This window comes from Schistocerca cancellata, chromosome 3 (genome assembly GCF_023864275.1).
Source record: "Schistocerca cancellata isolate TAMUIC-IGC-003103 chromosome 3, iqSchCanc2.1, whole genome shotgun sequence".
Classification (NCBI taxonomy): domain Eukaryota; kingdom Metazoa; phylum Arthropoda; class Insecta; order Orthoptera; family Acrididae; genus Schistocerca; species Schistocerca cancellata.
The window spans coordinates 84,226,776-84,244,260 of NC_064628.1; positions in this window are offsets into that span (position 1 = coordinate 84,226,776).

Sequence of the window (17,485 nt, forward strand, 5' to 3'; positions counted from 1 at the left end):
CAAAGGACATCACGGACATCCATGCCCGAGGCAGGATTCCAACCTGCGACCGTAGCGGTCCCAGACTGAAGCGCCTAGAACCGGTCGGCCACACTGGCCGGCTTATACGTCTGTTTTACCGATCTTCTTCATAAGGGAAACGACCTGCGCTTGCGCCTCCTTTTTTTCCGTATGATGCCCTTCCTAACTAGTGTTAGAAGGGGAGCAAATCCTTTATCATTACATCTGTAGAATCTTACACGAACGCCATCCGGTCCAAACGCCTATCCGCTATCGCGAAAGTCTACGTGCTTTTCGTATCTCAATATCTGCCTTTTCAGAGGGGATAGCGTCTTTCATTCATAATCAAAACGTCTTCGGTCCCGGATTCGATCCTTGCCACTGCCTAAATTTTGATAAAAAATCAGCATTGGCGGCCGAAGACTTCCGGCATAAGAAGTCAGCCTCATTCTGCCAACGGCCTTGTCAAAGAGGGCGGAGGAGCGGATAGAAATTCAGGGCACTCTCTTGTCCTAGGGGTGGGAAATTGCCCCTAAAGGCGGAATAATCAGCAATGATCAACGACATGAGGATGCAGAACGCAATGGAAACCACTGCATTAAAGACACGTAACGTGTATCCACAGGACATGTGGCCTGTAATTGAAGAAGTGTCATGATGATCTCGCCATTGGCAAAAGATTCCGGAATAGTCCCCCATTCGGATCTCCGGGAGGGGACAAAAAAGATTGAATAATCAACGAAAGGATAACGTTCTACGAGTCGGGGCGTGGAAAGTCAGAAGCTTGAACGTGGTAGGGAAACTAGAAAATTTGAAAAGGGAAATGCAAAGGCTCAATCTAGATATAGTAGGGGTCAGTGAAGTGAAGTGGAAGGAAGAAAAGGATTTCTGGTCAGATAGGTATCGGGTAATACACTCCTGGAAATGGAAAAAAGAACACATTGACACCGGTGTGTCAGACCCACCATACTTGCTCCGGACACTGCGAGAGGGCTGTACAAGCAATGATCACACGCGCGGCACAGCGGACACACCAGGAACCGCGGTGTTGGCCGTCGAATGGCGCTAGCTGCGCAGCATTTGTGCACCGCTGCCGTCAGTGTCAGCCAGTTTGCCGTGGCATACGGAGCTCCATCGCAGTCTTTAACACTGGTAGCATGCCGCGACAGCGTGGACGTGAACCGTATGTGCAGTTGACGGACTTTGAGCGAGGGCGTATAGTGGGCATGCGGGAGGCCGGGTGGACGTACCGCCGAATTGCTCAACACGTGGGGCGTGAGGTCTCCACAGTACATCGATGTTGTCGCCAGTGGTCGGCGGAAGGTGCACGTGCCCGTCGACTGGGACCGGACCGCAGCGACGCACGGATGCACGCCAAGACCGTAGGATCCTACGCAGTGCCGTAGGGGACCGCACCGCCACTTCCCAGCAAATTAGGGACACTGTTGCTCCTGGGGTATCTCCATGAGGCTGGGCTACGGTCCCGCACACCGTTAGGCCGTCTTCCGCTCACGCCCCAACATCGTGCAGCCCGCCTCCAGTGGTGTCGCGACAGGCGTGAATGGAGGGACGAATGTAGACGTGTCGTCTTCAGCGATGAGAGTCGCTTCTGCCTTGGTGCCAATGATGGTCGTATGCGTGTTTGGCGCCGTGCAGGTGAGCGCCACACTCAGGACTGCATACGACCGAGGCACATGGCACACAGGCATCATGGTGTGGGGAGCAATCTCCTACACTGGCCGTACACCACTGGTGATCGTCGAGGGGACACTGAATAGTGCACGGTACATCCAAACCGTCATCGAACCCATCGTTCTACCATTCCTAGACCGGCAAGGGAACTTGCTGTTCCAACAGGACAATGCACGTCCGCAAGTATCCCGTGCCACCCAACGTGCTCTAGAAGGTGTAAGTCAACTACCCTGGCCAGCAAGATCTCCGGATCTGTCCCGCATTGAGCATGTTTGGGACTGGATGAAGCGTCGTCTCACGCGGTCTGCACGTCCAGCACGAACGCTGGTCCAACTGAGGCGCCAGGTGGAAATGGCATGGCAAGCCGTTCCACAGGACTACATCCAGCATCTCTACGATCGTCTTCATGGGAGAATAGCAGCCTGCATTGCTGCGAAAGGTGGATATACACTGTACTAGTGCCGACATTGTGCATGCTCTGTTGCCTGTGTCTATGTGCCTGTGGTTCTGTCAGTGTGATCATGGGATGTATCTGACCCCAGGAATGTGTCAATAAAGTTTCCCCTTCCTGGGACAATGAATTTACGGTGTTCTTATTTCAATTTCCAGGAGTGTATTAACAGCAGCAGAAAATGGTATAACAGGTGTGGGATTCGTTATGAATAGGAAGGTAGGGCAGAGGGTGTGTTACTGTGAACAGTTCAGTGACCGGGTAGTTCTAATCAGAATCGACAGCAGTCCAACACCGACAACGATAGTTCAGGTATACATGCCGATGTCGCAAGCTGAAGATGAACGGATAGAGAAAGTGTATAAGGATATTGAAAGGGTAATGCAGTATGTAAAGGGGGACGAAAATCTAATAGTCATGGGCGACTGGAATGCAGCTGTAGGGGAAGGAGTAGAAGAAAAGGTTACAGGAGGATATGGGCTTGGGACAAGGAATGAAAGATGAGAAATACTAATTGAGTTCTGTAACAAGTTTCAGCTAGTAACAGCGAATACCCTGTTCAAGAATCACAAGAGGAGGAGGTAAACTTGGAAAAGGCCGCGAGATACCGGAAGATTTCAATTAGATTACATCATGGTCAGACAGAGATTCCGAAATCAGACACTGGATTGTAAGGCGTACCCAGGAGCAGATATAGACTCAGATCACAATATAGTAGTGATGAAGAGTAGGTTGAAGTTCAAGACATTAGTCAGGAAGAATCAATACGCAAAGAAGTGGGATACGGGAGTACTAAGGAATGACGAGATACATTTGAAGTTCTCTAACGCTATAGATACAGCAATAAGGAATAGCGCAGTAGGCAGTACAGTTGAAGAGGAATGGACATCTCTAAAAAGGGCTATCACAAAGGTTGGGAAGGAAAACATCGGTACAAAGCAGGTAGTTGCGAAGAAACCATGGGTAACAGAAGAAATACTTCAGTTGATTGATGAAAGGAGGAAGTACAAACATGTTCCGGGAAAATCAGGAATACAGAAATACAAGTCGCTGAGGAATGAAATAAATAGGAAGTGCAGGGAAGGTAAGACGAAATGGCTGCAGGAAAAATGTGAAGACATCGAAAAAGATATGATTGTCAGAAGGACAGACTCAGCATACAGGAAAGTCAAAACAACTTTTGGTGACATTAAAAGCAACGGTGGTAACATTAAGAGTGCAACAGGAATTCCACTGTTAAATGCAGAGGAGAGAGCAGATAGGTGGAAAGAATACATTGAAAGCCTCTATGAGGGTGAAGATTTGTCTGATGTGATAGAAGAAGAAACAGGAGTCGATTTAGAAGAGATAGGGGATCCAGTATTAGAATCGGAATTTAAAAGAGCTTTGGAGGACTTACGGTCAAATAAGGCAGAAGGGATAGATAACATTCCATCAGAATTTCTAAAATCATTGGGGGAAGTGGCAACAAAACGACTATTCATGTTGGTGTGTAGAATATATGGGTCTGGCGATATACCATCTTACGTTGGGAGAAGCATCATCCACACAATTCCGAAGACGGCAAGAGCAGACAAGTGCGAGTATTATCGCACGATCAGCTTAACAGCTCATGCATCGAAGCTGCTTACGAGAATAATATACAGAAGAATGGAAAAGAAAATTGAGAATGCGCTAGGTGACGATCAGTGTGGCTTTAGGAATAGTAAAGGGACGAGAGAGGCAATTCTGACGTTACGGCTAATAATGGAAGCAAGGCTAAAGAAAAATCAAGACACTTTCATAGGATTTGTCGACCTGGAAAAAGCGTTCGACAATATAAAATGGTGCAAGCTGTTCGAGATTCTGAAAAAAGTAGGCGTAAGCTATAGGGAGAGACGGGTCATATACAATATGTACAAAAACCAAGGGGGAATAATAAGAATGGACGATCAAGGATGAAGTGGTCGTATTAAGAAGGGTGTAAGACAAGACTGTAGCCTTTCGCTCCTACTCTTCCATCTGTACATCGAGGAAGCAATGATGGAAATAAAAGAAAGGTTCAGGAGTGGAATTAAAATACAAGGTGAAAGGATATCAGTGATACGATTCGCTGATGACATTGCTATCCTGAGTGAAAGTGAAAAAGAATTAAATGATCTGCTGAACGGAATGAACAGTCTAATGAGTACACAGTATGGTTTGAGAGTAAATCGGAGAAAGACGAACGTAATGAGAAGTAGTAGAAATGAGAACAGCGAGAAACTTAACATCAGGATTGATGGTCAAGAAGTCAATGAAGTTAAGGAATTCTGCTACCTAGGCAGTAAAATAACCAATGACGGACGGAGCAAGGAGGACATCAAAAGCAGACTCGCTATGGCAAAAAAGGCATTTCTGGCCAAGAGAAGTCTACTAATATGAAATACTGGCCTTAATATGAGGAAGAAATTTCTGAGGATGTGCGTCTGGAGTACAGCATTGTATAGTAGTGAAACATGGACTGTGGGAAAACCGGAACAGAAGAGAATCGAAGCATTTGAGATGTGGTGCTGTAGACGAATGTTGAAAATTAGGTGGACTGATAAGGTAAGGAATGAGGAGGTTCTACGCAGAATCGGAGAGGAAAGGAATATGTGGAAAACACTGATAAGGAGAAGGGACAGGATGATAGGACATCTGCTAAGACATGAGGGAATGACTTCCATGGTACTAGAGGGAGCTGTAGAGGGCAAAAACTGTAGAGGAAGACAGAGATTGGAATACGTCAAGCAAATAATTGAGGACGTAGGTTGCAAGTGCTACTCTGAGATGAAGAGGTTAGCACAGGAAAGGAATTTGTGGCGGGCCGCATCAAACCAGTCAGTAGACTGATGACCATAAATAAATAAACAAATAAATAAAGTGTGCATGGTGGTCATATACCATATTGATGTCGGGCTACATGCGCAGGAAACAGTGGCATTTTGTAGCACATGTGTTTCGGGATGACCAAAAAAAAAAAAAAATGCTATGACTGAAAGTATCGTCTGTATTACGTCCTTCTGCGATGAAATAGTTTCCGAAGGCCACATCCAATATTTCGTCCTCCAAATCTTCTTAGCGCCGCAGGGAGTCAGTAATTTGTATCACAGGTTGCTTTATTGTCACAAAAAACGTCTGTGTGTGGGAGGGGATTGGGCTTGGAGGAGAGGTGCAGGAGAAGTTAAGGTGTGTCCGAGGCGCTAGTTCGACCCTCCGACCGGCAGAACACCTGCTGCCCACGGGCAGCGCAGCCTGCGGCAGTGGTCGACGACCTCTGATAGCCGCCGCCAGGCGGTGCATTCATTATGCATGCGACACCGCTGCTTCAGAGTCGCCGCTTTATCGGAACTTCCAGCGGCAACACCTGGTGCTACAACCAATAACCCTCCAACCCTGTCCCTCCGCTTCTCTTTCTTTCTCTCTCTCTTTTTCGCTGCCACTCGCACTCTGTGTCTTTTTTTTTTTTATTATTTCCAGTCACGGTCCGTTATGCATGGCGTCCACCGATGGCGCAGCCAACATCCGCTCACGTGCATCACGCTCGACTTAGCAGCCGACAGGGAATTAATAAATCCGACTGATTCTGATTTGTGCAAGAGACAATCTCAACGTCCTTTACCAGCTGACGCTAAGATATACAGGGTGTTACAAAAAGGTACGGCCAAACTTTCAGGAAACATTCCTCACACACAAATAAAGAAATGATGTTATGTGCACATGTGTCCGGAAACGCTTAATTTCCATGTTAGAGCTCATTTTAGTTTCGTCAATATGTACTGTACTTCCTCGATTCACCGCCAGTTGGCCCAATTGAAGGAAGGTAATGTTGACTTCGGTGCTTGTGTTGACATGCGACTCATTGCTCTACAGTACTAGCATCAAGCACATCAGTACGTAGCATCAACAGGTTAGTGTTCATCACGAACGTGGTTTTGCAGTCAGTGAAATGTTTACAAATGCGGAGTTGGCAGATGCCCATTTGATGTATGGATTATCACGGGGCAATAGCCGTGGCGCAGTACGTTTGTATCGAGACAGATTTCCAGAACAAAGATCTCCCGACAGGAAGACGTTCGAAGCAATTGATCGGCGTCTTAGGGAGCACGGAAAATTCCAGCCTATGACTCGCGACTGGGGAAGACCTAGAACGACGAGGACACCTGCAATGGACGAGGCAATTCTTCGTGCAGTTGACGATAACCCTAATGTCACCGTCAGAGAAGTTGCTGCTGTACAAGGTAACGTTAACTACGTCACTGTATGGGGAGAGCTACGGGAGAACCAGTTGTTTCCGTACCATGTACAGCGTGTGCAGGCACTATCAGCAGCTGATTGGCCTCCATGGGTACACTTCTGCGAATGGTTCATCCAACAATGTGTCAATCCTCATTTCAGTTTGAAGTCACGCAGGCACGTTCTGTTTCTGTGTGTTCCATTCCACGATTAATGTGAGTGAATGGCTCTGAGCACTATGGGACTCAACATCTTAGGTCATAAGTCCCCTACAACTTAGAACTACTTAAACCTAACTAACCTAAGGACATCACACACACCCATGCCCGAGGCAGGATTCGAACCTGCGACCGTAGCAGTCCCGCGTTTCCGGACTGCAGCGCCAGAACCGCACGGCCTTCGCGGCCGGCCCACGATTAATGTGATTTGAAGAGCAATAATAAAATGAGCTCTAACATGGAAAGCAAGCGTTTGCGGAGGCATCTCCACATAACACATTTTCTTTCTTTGTGTGTGAGGAATGTATCCTGAAAGTTTGGCCGTACCTTTTTATAACACCCTGTATAGAGAAGAAAGTTAGTTTTACCAAAGCGGATGAAATGCTAAACCTACCCCACATAACAACAAGAGTTCACTATGCTTCCATCTTTCATTTTCCAATGAGTTTGCAACTTCTTCTGCTAAATCTGATGCAGTCTGGAAAACGTGCCGGAACGATTACAATACACAGCAGTATTTTCTCAGAAACCAAAAAACCTTTGCTAGGATCAAGAACGTGTAAGACGCCAGGGGTTACAAATGGAGTTGGTGGTGGTGGTGGGAGGGGGGGCGGGGGGGGGGGTACCTTTTAAACTGTTTCTTCACTTCGGACCGTGCGCCCTATTCACACCACGCACCTGATAATCTCTGCTCCACACTGCTACTGGCTTGCCTGAAATTATCCATCGAAATATGGAAGCGGGTTTAGGGGAGCCGCTCAAAGTTAAAGCGCAACACCGTTCTACGTCTGGTATGAACAACTATATTCTGAGACGATAAAAGAAAATCGCAGGTTGCACTGTATACATTCTAATTAATAAGTTCAAATAGCTCAGAGCACTATGGGACTTAACATCTATGGTCATCAGTCCCCTAGAACTTAAACCTAACTAACCTAAGAACATCAGACAACACCCAGTCATCACGAGGCAGAGAAAATCCCTGACCCCGCCGGGAATCTAACCCAGGAACCCAGGCGCGGGAAGCGAGAACGCTACCGCACGAAATTAATAAGTGTTTATCTCAATTAACGGATGATTATCTGTCCACAATATCAGTCAGACGAGCGTACGTGTAACCGACACGACGCGGGTGATTGTTGATGATGCAGAAGCCGAATGATCCCACGAAAGTTCTTACGCTCGTCTACCATACACAGATATTTGGTGTCAGTCCTCCTTGACACTAGTCATAACTTTCAACACTGTTCACAAAGTTAATTTTTCAGATCTCAGTTCTCACTTGTACGAGCGCGCGCGTAACCGTCGCGGCGCGGTTGATTGTTGATAATGCGGAAACGCGATGATCGAACGCACGTTCTCACGCTCGCTACAAGACACTGGCACTTGACTGCACTCTTTTATGGTAACTAATTTCTACTGATTCACATCAGTTCATTCTGGAAGACCGAACACGGCACGGATGATTGACGCTGTGCTACACGCAACTAGAGGATATATGAATACGTAATTGACGGCACTCCTCATTTTTAATTACATCTTGACGCACTTTCCTCTGGATCATTTGCATATTTTATCACTTTACTGTGACAGCACTTGTAGCAACACTTCAACTTCCATACTACAACAAATGATTGAAGCGATTTCACAGCTCTACAATAACTTTATTATTTGAGATATTTTCACAATGCTTTGCACACACATACAAAAACTCAAAAAGTTTTTTTAGGCATTCACAAATGTTCGATATATGCCCCTTTAGTGATTCGTCAGACATCAAGCCGATAATCAAGTTCCTCCCACACTCGGCGCAGCATGTCCCCATGAATGAGTTCGAAAGTATCGTTGATGCGAGCTCGCAGTTCTGGCACGTTTCCTGGTAGAGGAGGTTTAAACACTGAATCTTTCACATAACCCCACAGAAAGAAATCGCATGGGGTTAAGTCGGGAGAGCGTGGAGGCCATGACATGAATTGATGATTATGATCTCCACCACGACCGATCCATCGGTTTTCCAATCTCCTGTTTAAGAAATGCCGAACATCATGATGGAAGTGCGGTCGAGCACCATCCTCTTGAAAGATGAAGTCGGCGCTGTCGGTCTCCAGTTGTGGCATGAGCCAATTTTCCAGCATGTCCAGATACACGTGTCCTGTAACGTTTTTTTCGCAGAGGGAATAGCGGCTGTAAACTTTAAACCGTGAGATTGCACAATACACGTTAACTTTTGGTGAATTGCGAATTTGCTGCACGAAGGCGTGAGGATTCTCTACCGCCCAGATTCACACATTGTGTCTGTTCACTTCACCATTAAGAAAAAATGTTGCTTCATCAGTGAAAACAAGTTTCGCACTGAACGCATCCTCTTCCAAGAGCTGTTGCAACCGCGCCGAAAATTCTAAGCGTTTGACTTTGTCATCGGGTGTCAGGGCTTGTAGCAATTGTAAACGGTAAGGCTTCTGCTTTAGCCTTTTCCTTAAGATGTTCCAAACCGTCGGCCTTCGTACGTTTAGCTCCCTGCTTGCTTTATTCGTCGACTTCCGCGGGCTACGCGTGAAACCTGCCCGCACGCGTTCAACCGTTTCTTCGCTCACTGCAGGCCGACCCGTTGATTTCCCCTTACAGAGGCATCCAGAAGCTTTAAACTGCGCATACCATCGCCGAATGGAGTTAGCAGTTCGTGGATCTTTGTTGAACTTCGTCCTGAAGTGTCGTTGCACTGTTATGACTGACTGATGTGAGTGCATTTCAAGCACGACATACACTTTCTCGGCTCCTGTCGCGTCCGCAACTCGTGCTCGTCTGGTAGCGTTCTAGCTTCCCGCGTCCGGGTTCCCGGGTTCGATTCCCGGCGGGGTCATGGATTTTCTCTGCCTCGTGATGACTGGGTGTTGTGTGTTGTCCTTAGGTTAGTTAGGTTTAAGTAGTTCTAAGTTCTATGTTACTGATGACCGTAGATGTTAAGTCCCATAGTGCTCAGAGCCATTTGAACCATTTGGCTCCTGTCGCCGTTTTGTCTCACTGCGCTCTCGAGCGCTCTGGCGGAGAAACCTGAAGTGCGGCTTCAGCCGAACAAAACTTTATGAGTTTTTCTACGTATCTGTAGTGTGCCGTGACCATATGTCAATGAATGGAGCTACAGTGAATTTATGAAATCGCTTCAATCATTTGTAATTGCCCTGTAACAATGCCTCTCAAATGCGGAGCTACCCACAACACAACGTAACAGTTCCGTGTCCCGTGCTCGACTCGCAGACGCGGCTGCCCTCAAAGACACTCGGCAACTAAACCAGCGATATGACAGTACGCTTACAAACGCTCAAGAAATCAGCATGTGTGAGAAGCTTCTGCTCTCGGGCAGTTCTCTCTCAAGCGAGAGTGCAGTTCTTTCCAAAGAAGACAGAGGGGAAAAAACAGGAGAGAGAGAGAGACAAGGGGAAACTAGAATTAACTGCTCTACATGGTGGCAGCCAGTGCAGGAATATTTTGTGTTATTGTTGTGGTCTTCAGTCCAGAGACTGGTTTGATGCAGGTCTACTTGCTGCTCTACACTGTCTAAATCTCCGAATAACTAGAGCAACCTACATCTTTTCGAATCTGCTTAGCGTATTCATCTCTTGCTCTCTCCACGATTTTTACCCTCCACGCTTCCCTCCAATACCATATTAGTGATCCCTTGGTGCCTCAAAACGTGTCCTATCAACCGATCCCTTCCTTAAGTAGTTCCACAAATTCCTCTTTTTCCCAGTTCTATACAGTACCTTCTTGTTAATTACGTGATCTACCCACCTAATCCTCAGCATTCTTTTGTAGCACCACACTTCGAAAGCTTCTATTCTCTTCTTGTCTAAACTAGTTATCATCCTTGTTTCCCTTCGGTACATGGCTACACTCCGTACAAATACTTCAGAAAAGCCCTCCTGACGTTTAAATCTATACTCGATGTTAACAAATTTCTCCTCTTCAGAAACGCTTTCCTTGTCACAGCTAGTCTGCATTTTATATCCTTCCTACTTCGAGGGGCATTATTTCAGGGATTGGTTTACAAAATTTACTGCAAAGGTCTAGTCAAATCTTTACAAGCTTTCTCCCATAGGAACTTCGGCTATGACTGCGTGGCGCAAGTTGCCTGCCTTTCAGAATCGATACAGTTCCGTCCAGTTGAAGCTGCTGACAAGAGACGCCTCTGCTGAAACCGCTAGCGAATTAATGCCATTGGTTTTAGCTAATACCCAGCGTGGGATACTCGTCACACGTGGACTTCGGAGGATTCTGAAGTGCAGAACACATCTGCTTCGCTCTCTTGTGATCCAGATCTCTAGCAGAACAGGCGTCTTTTTGAGAGTCAGACCCTCTGGCTCTGCATTCCATGACCGGACACCAAAATCAGTTAACACGAACCGCCTCCCCACCCGTTGTCCACTTAATTATTGGTTCGACCTCCTAGAGTAGCCTAACCCTAGTAACATCCGGCGATAGGGGCGCCCTTTGTATTCTGTACACTAAAATTTATTCTCTTGATATTACCTAATTTACTGCTCTGTCGTTTAACGGCAGCCACGGATGCCCACATATACACTCCTGGAAGTTGAAATAAGAACACCGTGAATTCATTGTCCCAGGAAGGGGAAACTTTATTGACACATTCCTGGGGTCAGATACATCACATGATCACACTGACAGAACCACAGGCACATAGACACAGGCAACAGAGCATGCACAATGTCGGCACTAGTACAGTGTATATCCACCTTTCGCAGCAATGCAGGCTGCTATTCTCCCATGGAGACGATCGTAGAGATGCTGGTTGTAGTCCTGTGGAACGGCTTGCCATGCCATTTCCACCTGGCGCCTCAGTTGGACCAGCGTTCGTGCTGGACGTGCAGACCGCGTGAGACGACGCTTCATCCAGTCCCAAACATGCTCAATGGGGGACAGATCCGGAGATCTTGCTGGCCAGGGTAGTTGACTTACACCTTCTAGAGCACGTTGGGTGGCACGGGATACATGCGGACGTGCATTGTCCTGTTGGAACAGCAAGTTCCCTTGCCGGTCTAGGAATGGTAGAACGATGGGTTCGATGACGGTTTGGATGTACCGTGCACTATTCAGTGTCCCCTCGACGATCACCAGTGGTGTACGGCCAGTGTAGGAGATCGCTCCCCACACCATGATGCCGGGTGTTGGCCCTGTGTGCCTCGGTCGTATGCAGTCCTGATTGTGGCCGTCACCTGCACGGCGCCAAACACGCATATGACCATCATTGGCACCAAGGCAGAAGCGACCCTCGTCGCTGAAGACGACACGTCTCCATTCGTCCCTCCATTCACGCCTGTCGCGACACCACTGGAGGCGGGCTGCACGATGTTGGGGCGTGAGCGGAAGACGGCCTAACGGTGTGCGGGACCGTAGCCCAGCTTCATGGAGACGGTTGCGAATGGTCCTCGCCGATACCCCAGGAGCAACAGTGTCCCTAATTTGCTGGGAAGTGGCGGTGCGGTCCCCTACGGCACTGCGTAGGATCCTACGGTCTTGGCGTGCATCCGTGCGTCGCTGCGGTCCGGTCCCAGGTCGACGGGCACGTGCACCTTCCGCCGACCACTGGCGACAACATCGATGTACTGTGGAGACCTCACGCTCCACGTGTTGAGCAATTCGGCGGTACGTCCGCCCGGCCTCCCGCATGCCCACTATACACCCTCGCTCAAAGTCCGTCAACTGCATATACGGTTCACGTCCACGCTGTCGCGGCATGCTACCAGTGTTAAAGACTGCGATGGAGCTCCGTATGCCACGGCAAACTGGCTGACACTGACGGCGGCGGTGCACAAATGCTGCGCAGCTAGCGCCATTCGACGGCCAACACCGCGGTTCCTGGTGTGTCCGCTTTGCCGTGCGTGTGATCATTGCTTGTACAGCCCTCTCGCAGTGTCCGGAGCAAGTATGGTGGGTCTGACACAGCGGTGTCAATGTGTTCTTTTTTCCATTTCCAGGAGTGTAATTTCCCGACCGCTCGACCTCCTACACGGTGTCGTCGTAAGCAAAACTCAACAAACCGCTCCCCCTTCCATGCCCTTGTATCCTGCGTAACGCAGTGTAGTCGCGCAAGGAACGATGAATGGCTTGCATTAGCATGGCTTCGTATTTCATATTCATCAACAATGCAAATCAGAAACAAAATAAATTGTTATTCTTATTTAATTAATTTTCGCATGCTGATGACATAATAAAAGTCTAGGTCTGGTACAAACATTCGCCATACGAACAAACGCAGACCATTTTTCAGATTTTCTCACTGATGTTGCCACGTAATTGCGACTTATTTATTTTCATGAATGAGAAAATCTTTTCACACACATGTGGTGTTCGAAACATTCTACCACATTTGCAAACTCAGTGTAGAGACGTGGACATCGAGTGACATTATACTGAGTGCACTATCCGAAAATTACCTCGAGCAATTAAACAGAGAACCGACTCGTGGAGATAATATCTTGGACCTACTGATAACAAACAGACCCGAACGTTTCGACTCTGTAAGTGCAGAACAGGGAATCAGTGATCATAAGGCCGTTGCAGCATCCCTGAATATGGAAGTTAATAGGAATATAAAAAAAGGGAGGAAGGTTTATCTGTTTAGCAAGAGTAATAGAAGGCAGATTTCAGACTACCTAACACATCAAAACGAAAATTTCTGTTCCGACACTGACAATGTTGAGTGTTTATGGAAAAAGTTCAAGGCAATCGTAAAATGCGTTTTAGACAGGTACGTGCCGAGTAAAACTGTGAGGGACGGGAAAAACCCACCGTGGTACAACAACAAAGTTAGGAAACTACTGCGAAAGCAAAGAGAGCTTCACTCCAAGTTTAAACGCAGCCAAAATCTCTCAGACAAACAGAAGCTAAACGATGTCAAAGTTAGCGTAAGGAGGGCTATGCGTGAAGCGTTCAGTGAATTCGAAAGTAAAATACTAGGTACCGACTTGACAGAAAATCCTAGGAAGTTCTGGTCTTAAGTTAAATCAGTAAGTGGCTCGAAACATCATGTCCAGACACTCCGGGATGATGATGGCATTGAAACAGAGGATGACAAGCGTAAAGCTGAAATACTAAACACCTTTTTCCAAAGCTGTTTCACAGAGGAAGACCGCACTGCAGTTCCTTCTCTAAATCCTCGCACCAACGAAAAAATGGCTGACATCAAAATAAGTGTCCAAGGAATAGAAAAGCAACTGGAATCACTCAACAGAGGAAAGTCCACTGGACCTGACGGGATACCAATTCGATTCTACACAGAGTACGCGAAAGAACTTGCGCCCCTTCTAGCAGCCGTGTACCGCAAGTCTCTAGAGGAACAGAAGGTTGCAAATGATTGGAAAAGAGCACAGGTAGTCCCAGTCTTCAAGAAGGTTCGTCGAGCAGATGCGCAAAACTATAGACCTATATCTCTGACGTCGATCTGTTGTAGAATTTTAGAACATGTGTTTTGCTCGAGTATCATGTCGTTTTTGGAAACTCAGAATCTACTATGTAGGAATCAACATGGATTCCGGAAACAGCGATCGTGTGAAACCCAACTCGCTTTATTTGTTCATGAGACCCAGAAAATATTAGATACAGGCTCCCAGGTAGATGCTATTTTTCTTGACTTCCGCAACGCGTTCGATACAGTTCCGCACTGTCGCCTGATAAACAAAGTAAGAGCCTACGGAATATCAGACCAGCTGTGTGGCTGGATTGAAGAGTTTTTAGCAAACAGAACACACCATGTTGTTATCAACGGAGAGACGTCTACAGACGTTAAAGTAACCTCTGGCGTGCCACAGGGGAGTGTTATGGGACCATTGCTTTTCACAGTATATATAAATGACCTAGTAGATAGTGTCGGAAGTTCCATGCGGCTTTTCGCGGATGATGCTGTAGTATACAGAGAAGTTGCAGCATTAGAAAATTGTAGCGAAATGCAGGAAGATCTGCAGCGGATAGGCACTTGGTGCAGGGAGTGGCAACTGACCCTTAACATAGACAAATGTAATGTATTGCGAATACATAGAAAGAAGGATCCTTTATTGTATGATTATATGATAGCGGAACAAACACTGGTAGCAGTTACTTCTGTAAAATATCTGGGAGTATGCGTGCGGAACGATTTGAAGTGGAATGATCATATAAAATTAATTGTTGGTAAGGCGGGTACCAGGTTGAGATTCATTGGGAGAGTCCTTAGAAAATGTAGTCCATCAACAAAGGAGGTGGCTTACAAAACACTCGTTCGACCTATACTTGAGTATTGCTCATCAGTGTGGGATCCGTACCAGATCGGGTTGACGGAGGAGATAGAGAAGATCCAAAGAAGAGCGGCGCGTTTCGTCACAGGGTTATTTGGTAACCGTGATAGCGTTACGGAGATGTTTAACAAAGTGGCAGACTCTGCAAGAGTGGCGCTCTGCATCGCGGTGTAGCTTGCTCGCCAGGTTTCGAGAGGGTGCGTTTCTGGATGAGGTATCGAATATATTGCTTCCCCCTACTTATACCTCCCGAGGAGATCACGAATGTAAAATTAGAGAGATTAGAGCGCGCAAAGAGGCTTTCAGACAGTCGTTCTTCCCGCGAACCATACGCGACTGGAACAGGAAAGGGAGATAATGACAGTGGCACGTAAAGTGCCCTCCGCCACACACCGTTGGGTACCTTGCGGAGTATAAAGGTAGATGTAGATGTAGACACTATTCCGACAGTTTCACCGTAAAAGAATTTGTCTTTTGAACGAGAATTGTAGCGTTCTTCGATTAGCGGAAGAGAGTTAGAGGGGGGGGGGGGGGGGGGGAGGACTCCCAAGTGACACAGCAAACGGTCTCAAAAGCAGCTCAAAATTTTTCGTTTCTTTGGCTGTGAGCTTAGGAGAGAGGAAGATGTTTTTGTCGGAATTTCTGTAAATGCAGCCCCATCGAAACGGAAATAAGTTGTTTCTCGCACTGTGGCGTCTTACTGAAGGCAGCGCCCGGAAAATACATTAAAATGTGAGGTCTGCAGTCCATTCCCGACTTTCTAAATTTGGTGCCCTCTTTCTTTTTTCCTTCAGAAATTCAACAATAGTCGGTCTCAACTTTAAAGAACCGTTTCACGTTTACCAGTTGCCTTAACCGACGTAATTTTCAGTATTATATAAGCTTTAAATACTGTCCAATTACTTGCATCGGAAACTGTTAAATCTGATGCTATAACAATGCGCGCTCCATGTCTGAAGATTTAGCACAGAGTGCTTCTTGATGAGCAAACTGCAGAAAGTAGTGCCGACGGAAAATTTCGCTTCAAATTCCGGAAGAAATAGCGTCGTAACGCACTGCTAAATTGAAGCGTCGCGCTGTATCGAGGAGTTCCGTGAAGGACCGTGCAAAACGAAGATGTACGGAGTAGTAGGCCGGCCGGAGTGGCCTAGCGGTTCTAGGCGCTACAGTCCGGAACCGCGTGATCGTTACGGTCGCAAGGTTCGAATCCTGCCTCGGGCATGGATGTGTGTGCCGTCCTTAGATTAGTTACGTTTCAGTAGTTCTAAGTTCTAGGCTACTGATGACCTCCGAAGTTAAGTCACATAATGCAGGTTTGCACTCTGTGGACTCGCTAGGTTGATAAGTTTAGGTAAGCTTGGCTGATCAGCTCGGTGCAATGTAGGTTAATATTTCATGGTGAATGAGGTATCCTTCCTTTGTAACCTCCCCCTCACTTATCGACCTTAATGACAGTGACTAATTAAACCGCGTGTACCTAATGGAAATTTGGGAAAAGCAATCGTCACCGAAGTTAATCTGTCGGTATAGAGGGAGGAAATGGTTACATCTAAATGAAAGGAAAAATGCAAATGAAACTGGTGGAAATTAATTTTGAAAAGGGATAAAGTTAATAAAGAAAGTAAATGTGCAGCCGTTACATTAACAATCAACTAGCGGTAATTAGATACTTGAGATTTGGGGGAAATTACGGTCGCCAGTCCTAAGGACAATTACTATAGTAACTGAAAAAGAAAGGTTATTACACATATGATTAGCACTAGAAGCGCGGCAACTGAAGGTTGACACGTGTAGTGTGAAAACTGAAAGTTTGTCAGAAGTAATAAATTTCGCTACACTCTGACTTAATTTAGCAAAAGAATTAATAAAACCGGAAAATTGAAAGTTAATTTAGTGACTGAAATTAATAGTGTGATTTGTTTCTGAAGCACATCGAAATTCAGTAAAATACGGTTAGTCTTGGGCTACCTCAACAGTCATTTCAAAAGCTGCTTGGATCTACGTAATTTAGAAATACGAGATTTAACTTTGAACTTGAATTAAATGATTCTGAACAATTAACAGTAGTAAAATTTAGTACATACCAAGCTGAGCTGCAGTCACAGGTAAGCTAAAATACGGTAACAAAACTCGCACTCTTAATTTGTGCTTGTGTAATCTAAATATTGAACTTTGAAATTAAAGCAGTGAAATCGAATGCTATTACTTTAATGCTGGCGTTTGAATTTCAACGACACGCGGGTTCATTCCGGAAAAGGAAGGGACGCTGCTTGGTAATGTAATTGGGACAATGAGCAACAAACGTTCATGCTAAGTTGCTGTAATTTTGTGATGCAACATTTTTAAAATTTGAAAAACTGAGGTCTGCCATACAGTTCTAAAACTTTACGTGCTTCCAGTCTTCCTTGTTGGCTGATTGAAGGTTTGAAGCCGTCGATCGAGGAGGTGGCGACAGTCACTCATTGTCGGCCGTGGCTGTTGCAGAAGCTGGATGTTGCAGAAACTATCATCGCAAGTCGAGTGCAATCACATTCTGCCAAACCCCGAAAGCGCGGCAACTCGCGGGAGCATCACACAACCCACCTGCTCCACTGCACCAC